The sequence below is a fragment of the Heteronotia binoei genome, chromosome 14, assembly GCF_032191835.1.
Source record: "Heteronotia binoei isolate CCM8104 ecotype False Entrance Well chromosome 14, APGP_CSIRO_Hbin_v1, whole genome shotgun sequence".
NCBI classification, from domain to species: domain Eukaryota; kingdom Metazoa; phylum Chordata; class Lepidosauria; order Squamata; family Gekkonidae; genus Heteronotia; species Heteronotia binoei.
This window is the reverse complement of record NC_083236.1, coordinates 20254345-20267192: the sequence shown is the minus strand read 5'-3', so window position 1 is coordinate 20267192 and position 12848 is coordinate 20254345. Positions and strand designations below refer to the sequence as shown.

General features: G+C 43.9%; 1 protein-coding gene across 2 annotated transcripts in view; it reads left to right on the top strand.

Moving 5' to 3' along the window:
* PHF21B (PHD finger protein 21B) overlaps window positions 1-12848 on the top strand; it is a 238701-nt gene that overhangs the window by 148712 nt on the left and 77141 nt on the right. The window lies entirely within an intron of this gene.

Sequence of the window (12848 nt, the reverse complement as noted above, 5' to 3'; positions counted from 1 at the left end):
AAAAGCCGTCACTTCCAGAACAACTGCTGATAGCTATGGAGAACCTTTCTCATTTTTTTTAATGTACACAATCAGCAACAAACTGTTATAGCAAACAAGGGGAAATACGTTGGCTTCACTTTGTGTAGCTTTAAATTTGACAGGGCTCTGCCATGTAGGATGCTGAGTGTTGCAAACCAGCCGCTGATTTCCCCAGCACATTGAAGTCTGTTTGCATGTGACTGGCATACATATTTCGGGCTCCAGTTTGCCTGTGGCATCCTGCTGTGAAAATGAAAGTTGTGTTGCTATTGAAAGGGGCTCCTTCAAAAATTGGTCCATTGTGAGGATTGTTATACTGTACATGAGAAGCAGTGAGCATTTAAAGCCGGGAATGAGTTCTGGTTGTCTCTTCTTTTATGTTTTTCACTACAGTTCCCAAAACAAGCTTAAGAGATACTTATTATCCCTTGTTCCAAAAGGAGTTAGAGAATGTTCTGCTAACACATTCCCCCAAATGGAAGTTTCCTTTCTTTTGCAAACGAGAATATGGTTTTTAATTAAATTTGGCAGAAATATAACATGGCAGATGTAGCTTTTTTTTGTTGTTTGAGGGTTTTTGGAAACATCTCGTATTGTAGTCCTTGTTGTTTCTGCCAATACCCCTTTAACAGACCCTCCATAGGTTGTAAAGTTATAAAGAAAGAAGTCCATCAAAGAAGAAAACCAAATTATTTATTCTGGCAACAGAATCTAATTACAGAAGATGTTCTGCTATGTCTGAGCCATGCATTTTTCATGGGATTGCTCCCATCAGCCATACTGGTGACCTTATAATTCTCATGTCCCAGAAAAATCTGCCAGGTGCTCAGGTTTCAGGAGTAGGCTCACAGTTTCAACATTTTACTAGGCTTTGCCAGAGTTTTGTTCAGCCTCAGTGTCCCTCAAGCAGTGCCATCTTTGGAAACATCCATACTATTCCATCCCCTATCGATATACTAATACCCAAGTTGGCCAAGTCTTTGGAAACTTAAATCTGGTGCCTGGAGCTGTGAATCGGCGAGACAGATCTTTCTACCAATCTGAAAAGGGTCCCAGATTTGCAGGGAAATGTGAAATCTAAAAAGATATATTGAGGGAGGGGGTGTTAAAAACCCTGCAAATGATAAAAGGAGTGTCTATAGCTTTAAGCAGCAGATTGCCTCAGTATTCCATGCTTGGTTCTGTTAGTAAAAATGCAGGGTGAGGGAGAAGGGCCCTCTCCAGGCCTATTTTGGACTTTGAGGGAAGATTCATTGGGGTCAGGCCTGACTAGGGTTTTGTAGTGGAGTCTGAGGAGGGCAGGGTTTGTGGAGTGGAGAGAGGCCACAGCAGGATATAATGTCATAGAGTCCACCCTCCAAAGATCTCTGCCATCTGGAGTTCAGTTGTAATTCTGTGAAATCTCCACATTGGCAAACCTAGACTCTTAAAAGCCTTGATACCACTGGACTTGCATGACTCAATTAGGCCTGGCTGCTTGCTATTGTTCAACAGCAGCCACCTTATGGAAGCTAGTGTGGTGTAATGGTTAGAGCTTCAGAGTAGGGTCTGGGACCCAGGTTTGAATCCCCATCTTGTTTTGTAAGTTCACTGGATGATTTTGGACCAGTCACACACTTTCAGTCTAACCTACCTCACAGGATTGTTGTGGGGATAAAAAGGAGGAAAGGCCAACCTGACCTGGTGGAACATGCTCCCATTTGAGATCAGGGCCCTGTGGGACTTATTACAGTTCTGCAGGGCCTGTAAAATTGATCTGTTCCACCAGGCTTTTGGCTGAGGCAACAGATGTCTAAATTATTCCAGCCTCCCCTGTCTATAGCCCCTTCCCACTGCTTTGCTGCTGTTTGATATTATTTGGACACTGAGGTTTTGTGGATATATATAAAATTTGACATGAGGCATGGGGCTTTTGTTAATTGTTGATACCAGGGCTTTTTTTGTAGAAAATGCCCAGCAAGAACTTATTTGCATATTAAGCCACACCTCCTGACATCACCATTGTTTCACAAAGGGTTTTTTAACAGAAAAAGCCCAGCAGGCCTCAGTCAAAGTACCTAACCATGAAGTCTTTCCTTCAGGCAATGCCGTTAACACACCCAAATCCCAGGCAGAGTCCTCTGTCTTATAGGGCCAGATGCCAGACTTCAAGTCTCCTGAGTTCTCTCCCCACCTTGCATGAGCAACGGAGACAGCAAGTCCATGAGGAAGCAATTCACCATCAAAGAAGCACCAGGCTAGTAGCCCATGTTCCATCTACTGTTCCAGATCACTGTCTAAGTGTGTTTCACGAGATCAGGACTACTCAATTAAGCCCTGCCTGGCCAGATGAAGCTCAGGAACAGGTGGAGCCTCTCGCCCTCCAGAATGCTTAAGCCCTGGGCTAAGCTGGGAGCCTTGCTCTTTTAACCAGTTCATATGGTTCTCATGCTTCCTTGCTATCTGTGAGAAAGGACCAGGCTCAGCACAGCTCCTACGTGGCTTGCTCCTGCCCCGCTCATGTGGGACAAGGTCATTGGCTTGCATTGCTGGCTCCTGCCTGCCTTGCTGAAGGCAAGGGCTACTGGCTTGGGGGCAGCGGCTTGCATTTGCCTTGCAGCAGCAGCTACCACCCACTTTGGTCAGGGTGGTCCTGACAGGGAGTAGCCCCCCCCCACCGGGCATCTGCCCTCCAAGATTTTTCCTGACCAGTCTAGCCCTCCCTTAAATCTTGTGAACCCTACTCAGTCTTCTGCAGTGATACAGCCCTGACATGGGCTTGCCACCTCCATGACAACTAGATCTCTAGTGTGCCTCTTTCTCTGGAAAGTTCTGAACCAGAGCTGTTAGCAGTGCTTTTTTTGTGTGTGTAGAAAAAGCCCAGCTGGAGCTCATTTCAGTATTAGGCCACACTGCCTGGCCAAGGACCACGTGGCTGCCACATAGTGGGTTGGGCCAGCTGGAGCCCCGGCCAGCCCAGGTGGAGCTCTGCTCCCAAGGGCTCTGGCAGAAAAAAAAGCCCTGGCTGTTAGTGACCTCATGCAAACATTGAAGTATCAGCACATTTTTTCAGACAATAAATAACAAGTAAAATGGCAATGCCATCCTAAGCAGAATGACACACTTCTAAACCCAATGGGTTTGGAAAGTGTATGACTCTGTCCGGGATTGCAATGTAATCCTGCCCTGGAACTCACCTCTGAAGAAACATTTGATGGGCACAAAGGAGAGCGTCATCAGTTTAAATAGTGTTGTTGCTGTCAAGCTGCTGAAATATAGCAGTTATGAAACAGTAGTGGGTTAAGCACCAGGGGGCTTTCAGAGTATTGTTGGGAAAGCACCACTTAATCTGTCTCTTAGAGAATGCTATAGAGTTACAGTTTTCAAATGGTAGGATTTCCCTTCCCCCATTTTTATAGGTTCTCTCTTAAAACTAAGAAATAATTCAATGGGGATAAGTTATTCAACTTAATTTTTATATTTACAAAAAGAGATACCCTCTAAGCCATTTTAAAAAGCATTCATTAAGAGCCCCGTGGTGCAAAGTTGTAAGCTGCAGTACTGCAGTCCAAGCTCTGCTCACGACCTGAATTCGATCATGGCAGAAGCTGGGTTCAGGTTGCTGGCTCAAGGCTGACTCAGCCTTTCAGCCTTCCATCCTCCCAAGTTCGGTAAAATGAGTACCCAGCTTGATGGGGGCAAAGTGTAGATGACTGGAGAAGGCAATGGCAAATCACTCCGTAAAAAGTCTGCCATGAAAATGTTGTGATGTGACGTCACCCCGTGGGTCGGTAATGACTTGGTGCTTGCACAGGAGACTACCTTTACCTTTTTAAATATGTACAATAATAAGTGTAAATAATTTTTAGTCTTAAATATATGTGCAGTGGGTATACCAGATCTCGCAAGTAACCATAAGAGCTAGAAGGTGAGGGAACTTCTAATAAATAATAAAATTCAGAATTTATTTAGTACATTACAAATGCATAATATATTTCACATACATTATCTCAGTAATCCAACAGCCCTCCAAGGTAGACATTGAAGAAGAAGATATTGGATTTATATCCCGCCCTCCACTCCAAAGAGTCTCAGAGCGGCTCACAATCTCCTTTACCTTCCTCCCCCACAACAGACACCCTGTGAGGTGGGTAGGGCTGGAGAGGGCTCTCACAGCAGCTGCCCTTTCCAGGACAACCTCTGCCAGAGCTATGGCTGACCCAAGGCCATTCCAGCAGGTGCAAGTGGAGGAGTGGGGAATCAAACCCAGTTCTCCCAGATAAGAGTCCGCACACTTAACCACTACCCCAAACTGGCTGATAAATTGGATAATGACTTCCAAATCTCTATTACAACAGTATTTTATTATTCTTTGAAACAATCACTTCTTTTCATACCTTAAATTGATTAATAGGCATAAAGACTGTGTGTCACTGCTATTTGGGTATTCAGATGTGTCACTGGAATTATTTGTTTTATAGGAAATGTTTACACATTTTATGGAGGTAATGCATAGTTTGTATATTCTCAGATCTATTATTTGTTTTATAGGAAATGTTTACACATTTTATGGAGGTAATGCATAGTTTGTATGTTCTCAGACCTATCACTCAAATGCAAACTCTGGCACCTGGAGCAGAATTAGGTGTTTTGATAATCTTCTTTAAAAAGAGGCTTCATAATTACTCAAGAAAGCTAACATCCTATCTGATGGTCATTCCCTCCCCTCACAGTATTTGTGGCAAAGAGCGAATTAAAAACATCCAAATGCATCCTTTAAAATCCTGAACTGTAAAACCAGGACATCGCAAGTAGTTAATTATGCAGAATAATTTATACAAGTAGCTTCATTTACTTGTGGCAAAGGTGGTGAAATTTTGGTTCCCTGGTTTTGGAATTCCAGCAGAATCTTTGTCCCTACATGGACAGTATGTATTTAGAAAGATTTAAGAAAGCTAAAGATGTAGATGCCTGAATTATCCACTTCCATTCAGCTTTCTGTTGTGTCTTGTTGTAATTACCATGGGTTATTCCAGGATGAGAGATTTTGAAGAAAATAAAGATGTTACAGAGAGCATGAACGCTGAATTGTAATAAGACTGATAACCCTGAAGGAAATAGGAATACTCCTTTTGAATAAGTTTTTTTTTTACAAAATGAGCCTATATCTGGGTGCTCATTGGATGGACCTTTCTTGTAATATTGTAATGTTTTACTCCTTTATAATGGGTACAAATATTATCTATGGGCAGCCTAATGCTGCTGTCTATAGGGTACTGATGTTCTATTTCATACTGAATCTAAGTTTTTACTTAAATTTTTGTAAGTTTGCAGCAGTTAGGGCTGCCAAGTCCCCCACAGCCTATTGTACCATAGAGTTTTCCCTCCCAAATTGCTAGAGCGTCCGGGAGAACCATAGAGTTTTCCCAGAAGCTGCTAGAGCAGCCAGCGCATGATGTTGCCAGCTCAATGACTTCACTGCAAGTGATGTCATCATGCCAGCAACATCGGGGGAGGATCCCCCCCACTGGCCCGCATTGCAGAATGCACAGGAATGCAGTTCCAGCTGGCTTGGCATGGGGGGGGTGTCCTAATATGCAAATGAGTTTCTGCTGGGCTTTTTCTACAAAAAAACCCCCTGGGGATCATCATTATCTACATGCTTGTTTACTTTCTCAAAGACCTCCAAATGTTGGTGAGAAGGTCTCCCCTTTTCTTGTCAGTAGACTTTGCTCCTTTATGCACCTCTTTAAAACAGTTTCTACTAATTTACTTGGGACAGACTTTAAGCTAATTAGCCTGCAATTTTCTGGATCCCCTTGGGACCGCTTTTTAAATAGTGGTGTAACATTGCTACTCTCCTCTGGTACAGAGGCTGACTTTAGCAACAAGTCACATGTACTGACTAGGAGATCAACAATTTCACATTTGAGTTCCTTAAGACCCATCAGGTGTATGCCATCTAGACCTGAAGACTTACTGTTTTTTAATTTGCCCAATAGTCCTAGAAGTTAACCTCTTGTTCAATATGACTCAGTTCTTCAGATTCCCTTCCTGAAAAATAGTGCCTCTGTTGTGGTTACATGCCAGACACTTTCTACTGTGAACACAGATGCAGAGAATTCAGTTTCTCTGTCATCTCCTCATCTTCCTTAAGCAGCCCTTTTATTCTTTTATCATCCAGAGATCAAACAGCTTCCTTAGCTAGTTTCCTGCTCCTGATAATATTTAAAGAAATTATTATTGTTTATCTTGATGTTTTTAACAATTAGTCCCTCAAATCCTCTTTTCACTTGCCTAATTGTTTGTTAACATGTGCTTCTTTTACTGAACTCCATGCTCCCTTCTATTCACCTTTGTTTTAGTAAACCTTTGACTTTTTAAAATAAGCCTTTTTGTCTTCTGGTCACTAACTACTTAGTCATCCTTTTAGACTTGAGGTACGCATTCTATCTGAGTCTCCGTATGTGGTTTAAAGTAGCTTCCAAGCATCCGCTTAAGGATTTGACTCTCTCAAGTTTACCTTTCAGCTTCCCCCTCATTTTGCAAAGTTCCCTGGTTTTTGTTTTGGATCATTACCTCTTTATTCTATGCACACAGCAGCGGGGAGGGAGGGGAGTGGTAGGCCAGGCCAGCCCCCCCCCCCACTCCCCTCCCCAGCCTTGGGCAGCCTCCTCCATCCTCTCCCTACCAGACATCCATTGGTACCTCCCTGGTGCCCCCCATGGCTTAGTCCAGTATGACAAAGCCAGTGTCCTGGCATACTGGCGGGAGCACTTAGTAGTACATGTTGAGGCCATACTTGTGGATCAGGTTGCAGAGTTTGACTGTTTGATCCAGTGTGACTGTTTTGGACTTGGGGGTAACTTTCCATTGATATGAACACAGGACAATAGCCTTGTGTTCACCATTCCTAGTTGGTGCAACAACACCTACTTCTTGCACTAGGTCTGCAGCCCCACTCAGACCCAACAAGATCAGTACCCTGCAAGGTTGCCAGGTCTCCCCTGGCCATTGGTAGGGGGTAGGGTTCCCAGCTCCAGGTTCAGGAGCTCCTGGAGATTTGGGGGTGGGACCTGGAGAAGACAAGCACCTCTGCAGGGTACAATACCATAGAGTCCACTGTCCAAAACATCCCTTTTCTCCAAGGGAACTGGTCTCTGTAGTCTGGAGATGAGTTGTAATTCTGGGGTATCCCCAGGTCTTACTTGGAGATTGGCATCTCTGCTGACCAAGACCTGCTCTGCAGCTGAGGTCATCCATTTCAATGCTTGCTTAGGGCTTAGTCACCATTCTCAGCCATTTACAGGCAAGCAAGGGAGAGACTTCACATTTCTGGGATCCAAGATCACTGCAGATGGTGACTGTAACCATGAAATTAAAAGATGTTTGCTCCTTGGGAGGACAGCTATAGTGAACCTGGGCAGTATAATAAAAAGTAGAGACATCACCCTGACAACAAAAGTCCGCATAGTCAAAGCGATGGTATTCCCTGTAGCAATGTATGGCTGTGAGAGCTGGACCATAAGGAAGGCCAAGTGCAGAAGAATAGATGCTTTTGAGCTGTGGTGCTGGAGAAGAATCTTGAGAGTCCCTTGGACTGCAAGAAGATCAAATCAGTCAATCCTAAGGGAAATCAACCCAGACTGTTGCCTGGAAGGTCAGATGCTGAAACTGAAGCTCAAATACTTTGGCTACCAAATGAGAAGGCAGCACTCACTGGAGAAGATCCTGATGCTGGGAAAGACCCATCAGGTGTATGCCATCTAGACCTGAAGACTTACTGTTTTTTAAAGAAGGCAAAAGAAGAAGGGGACGGCAAAAGATGAGATGGCTGGACAGCATTACTGATGTAACAAACACAAATTTGAGCAGACTTCGGAGGATGGTGGAAGACATGAGGGCCTGGTGTGACTTTGTCCATGGGGTCACAAAGAGTCGGACTCTGTGCGACTGAACAACAACAACAAAGTTCTCCTATAGTGCCAACTTAAGTACAGTTACAGACTTGTGATGCCTTTACTTCTGTGGATACAAAAGGATGTAACTTTGTTTAGAATGGCACTGCTATTTCTGCCTGATCTTCCATTTATTTCCCTGACTACACATTGCTGAAGATGGGGTTTTACCCATTGCCTGTTTTATTTTACAATTAATTAGTAATGCTGACAGAATCCATAATTACTTGGCTCAGAATACAAAGTTCCTTAGCTTGTAATATTCATCTATATATATATATATTACAAGTCAAATGTCATTTCCTGCAGAAGCTCTAAATTAGTCGGTAATGCAAAATGAATTTCTTCACATGAACAGTCCAGTAGCCAGAAAGGTGTTTCATGTGGGGCAAATTTGTTTTCTTTTTGTTTTTTGGTTCAGCTGGTAAACCTTATCATAAGCTACACATTGCGAGCGAGAGAAGCCACCATAGAAGTCACCAGCAGCTTTTGGATAAGCCCTCGGCAATTAGGAGGATGCAAAAAGTTCACAGCCTGCACAGATTCTTTCTCTTCCCACCCCCAAACTCTGGAACTTTATAGGGCTTGCCTTATGGGTAAGCCTTCAGGGCTGTTTGCTTAGTGGTTTGGTGTAGTTAAGTGTGTGGACTCTAATCTGGGAGAACCAGGTTTGATTCCCCCTTCTCCACATTCACCTGCTGAGTGACCTTGGGTCAGTCACAGGGCTGGCCTTGCCACTAGGCAAACTAGGTGATTGCCTAGGGCGCCGTCCTTTTAGGAGTCCTAAAATGAGTGCCCCCATGTGACTCGGTGACATTATCAGTGCGGCGGAGGGGAGGGCACAGAAGTCACCCTTGCCTAGGGTGCCAGACAATCTAGGGTCAGCCCTGGTCAGTCTAGGGTTGCCAATCCCCAGTTGGGGGGCAGGGGATCCCCCAGTTTAGAGGTCCTCCCCCCACTTCAGGGTTATCAGAAAGCAGGGGGGATGGAAATGTCTGCTGGGCACTCCATTATACCCTATGGAGATCAATTCTCATAGGGTATAGTGGAGAATTGATCTGTGGGTATCTGGGGTTCCAGAGGGACTGTTTTTTTGAGGTAGAGACACTAAAATTTCAGCATAGCATCTGGTTCCTGTCCTCATAACACTCCCCAAGTTTCAAAAAGATGACTTGGAATCCTAGGTCAGTCACAGTTCTTGAAAGAACTGCTTTCTCAAGAGCAGTTCTTGAAAGAGCTCTCTTAGCCCCACCTACCTCACAGAGTGTCTGTTGTGGGGAGAGGAAGGGAAAGGAGATTGTAAGACACTCTGAGTGAAGGATAGGGTATGAATCCAATCTCCTTCTCCTCACTCATGACAAGAATAGTTTTCATACAACCATGAAAAGAGAAATTTGCACAATCCAGCGGAAACTGTGGGGACATCCTCTTTCCCAGTACCACCCTCTGTCCCCGATTCTGGAGAAAGGAGGAGAGCCACTGTAAGGCAGACCCCCAAATCCCCACATAGGCAAGAACAAGAGCCAGAGGTGAGACCTCAGTGCTGGGTAGAGAGGCTTTGCTATCCAAACATGCATGGAGCATTGGAGGACTAACTCACAGGGGCAAGAGGAAGTGCCACACAGGACATGTACTGTTGCCAGCTCTGGATTGGGAAGGTCCTGGAGATTTGGGAGCTGAGCCCAGGGAAGATGGAGTTTAGGGAGGGGAAGAAGCTCCATAGGGATGTGAGGCCATAGTGTCCACGGTAGCCATTTTCTTCATGGGAACTGGTCTCTGGATATCAGTTTTAATTCTGGGAGATCTCCAGGCTCTACCTAGGGGTTGGCAACCCAATGCTGAAATAACAGAAGGAAGGAGAAGGAGGGAGAGGCTTTGATCTTGCCTTTGTTCAAAGGACTCCTTCCCTTCTTCTCTTGTCCTTCTGGTCCTCTGCATAGGTGTGTGTGTGTGTGTCAGGTAAGGCAGAAGCTTTGAGATGTGTGCCAGCTGCACTGAAAATAGTGAAAAAGTGGTGGCTCTGTCGGTGCTCACAACCCAGCAGGTTTTAAATCATAAACTCCTGCAATTAATTGGGGGGAGGGGAGAACATCAACCCTCATTCCTCCTCCACTTCTCAGGCTGGCAGGAGCAAAACTGGGGGAGGGTCTCTCTGGTGTGGCACATTCAATGTAAGACTGGAAGGGATGTCATTGCACCAGAGAGATGATTCACCATAAAGTCTGGGATGAATACTAGAGTGCAGTGACATCACTTCTGGTTTTGTGCTAGAATGACATATTGTGTCAGCATAACATCAGCACAACTGTGCCATGCCGGAACATTTAACGATTAACAGTAACAAAACACGAGGGCAGGGGGGGAAATAATTTATTTGTGTTTTCCTGTGGAAGTATTTGAGACTTTATTTTAGAAACAACAACAATCCAAGCCTGAAAGAGAATTCCATAAACAAATAGTGAGGACTGTTCTGCTCAAAGGGAGCACACAAATAGCTTTGTATTATTTGGACACTAATCAAAATAACCCCCATGGAGAGATTTGATTCACTTCAGAAAACGAAGAACACTGCTTAAAATATAGCTGTTTTATTGTGCTTGGAGGTTGTCTTGTACCTCATCTAAATTAGCCAGCTGGCATTCTTGAAAAATGCCAATATTTTTCAAGTTAGCTCTGTTTACAGTTCTGAGGCCAACAATGGAAAGTGGATAGATAAACTATATGGAGATTGATTCTGGGTGACTGCAGCTTGTAGAAAGGTTGAGGTGATCAGTTTTGAGTGGAAAGAAATCTTTGGGGCGTGATCCAGTGTTAAGTATGCATTGTTAGCCCTGATGATTACAGGGGGAGAGGTAAGTACATGCCTAAATCTCGCAGGTTGAAATCAGTGTTCCGCAAAACTGCTTAAGTGCCATGAATCATACCCCAAGCGTGTGTGTGTTTTTAATGGTGACAATTACAACGTGTGCTTATTCTTCACACATTCTTTATTTTGACAAAAAGCTCCACTTTTGGGAATGAAAGGCTTTGGAAGCCAGCCAGATGCCTTCATTCTACTTATTGTCAAAAAATGCTATTTCATTAGAGGAGCATTTGAATTATTCATAATTTGAATGTTTGACCCCAGGCAGGTATCAGTGGTTTGCAAGCTGTTCTATTCACTTTCACTCTAGGTGTAGTGTTTATACTCAAAATAGAAATATGGGTAAAAAAAAAAAATCCTGTGGATTCTAAAGATACAGATGTGTTAGATGTAGGGGTGGAAATTGACTCTGAAACTATGACTATGCGAGCTGAAAGACATATTTAAATTAAATTTAAGAAACTGTTCCAGGAAAATCTCATGTTTAAAATTTTATTGAACACAAATAGCAATTACGAAGACTAGGCTAGAGAGTACAGACTGCCCTGCATTACTTTCTTCTGTGTTTGCTGTTACTGATGATATACCATTGATGAGTTCAGTGATTCCAGTATTATAAACGATAACTTAATATCCCAATGCTAGTCTTGCTGTAACTGAATAGGCTGTTTTCTATCCAAATAACACACTTGTTTTGGTTTACTACAGAATCTGGGGTTTGTCTTCAACCCTGCCACCCCCAACTCATAGCAACAGCTAAGATACATGTACTAAGGTTGCATAAGGTGCGGCAGTTTGCAGTTTGCTGTTCTTAATTTTTGGTGCATTTGCAGTTTAGCTTGTAAGAAAAGCACACATTTACATTTTATAAATACACCAATTCCCTAATTCCACAAAAAGGAAATGACATGAAAAGGAAAGATGACCCCCATAAAAGAGGTTATATGCAAATGATTATATGGGGGGGGGACAGGTTATACTGTATATAACTGGTATGAATATTTGTTAATTTACTTTCTTCTCGTTGAGCACCCAAAGTGGCCTACTTCATTCTCCTCTTCACCATTTTATCCTCACAACAGCCCTGTGAGGTGGGTTATGCTGAGAGTATGTGACTTTCTTATCGTTACCCAGCAAGCTTTCATAGCAGAATGAGGATAAGGGATGGGTACGAACAGGGCCAGACCTAGACTGTTTGGCACCCTAGGCAAGGCTAACTACTTGTGCCCGTCCCTTCTCTGGGGTTGCTGTGGCTCGATCTTTTGATTCTGTCCTATGGGCCCATAGGATAGAATGAAGTCCATTCTATCCTATGGGCCCATAGGATAGAATGGAGAGATCAGGTCACCACTGCGGCACAATAATACAGGAGTTTTAAACTTTAAACCACTTCTCTGTGGTCACACCACAGTGGTGGCTTGATCTCTCCGTTCTATCCTATGGGCCCATAGGACAGTATGGAGAGATCAGGCCACAGTGAAGGTGTTGCCCCACCAGCCCATGCCTCTCAGATACTCTGGGAAGGAAGAGATCCTTTCCCTGCTTTTGCACCTCAGGGGTGCAAAAGCAGGGAGAAAGCCCTGCCAACCATGCCTCTCGGAGACTCTGAGAAGCGCAGGGGGAAGATCCTACCCCATGGGGTGCAAAAGCAGGGAGAAAGCCCTGCTGCCCACACCTCTTGGAGTCTCTGAGAGGTGTGAGGGGAGAGTTCCATTCCCTGTGCCCATGCCTCTCAGGCACTCCAAGAGGCATTGTGGGTAGAGACCCTTTCCTTGCAGGGCGTGTAAGATGGCACTCTTCCACAACGCATTTGTGAACTAGGTTGCTGGCCACTACAGCTTAATGCAACATATGAACCACCACCAACAATCTACTGTACAGCAGCTGCAGAGAGAACAACTGAGATCCGTTGTACAGAGAATTACAAATTTGGAAATGGTTAAGATCATAGCACCAAAATTTTTATGTATTTATGTTTATTTTATTCTGTGTTTTATGGTTTTAATGTTATACTATTATGTTTATTC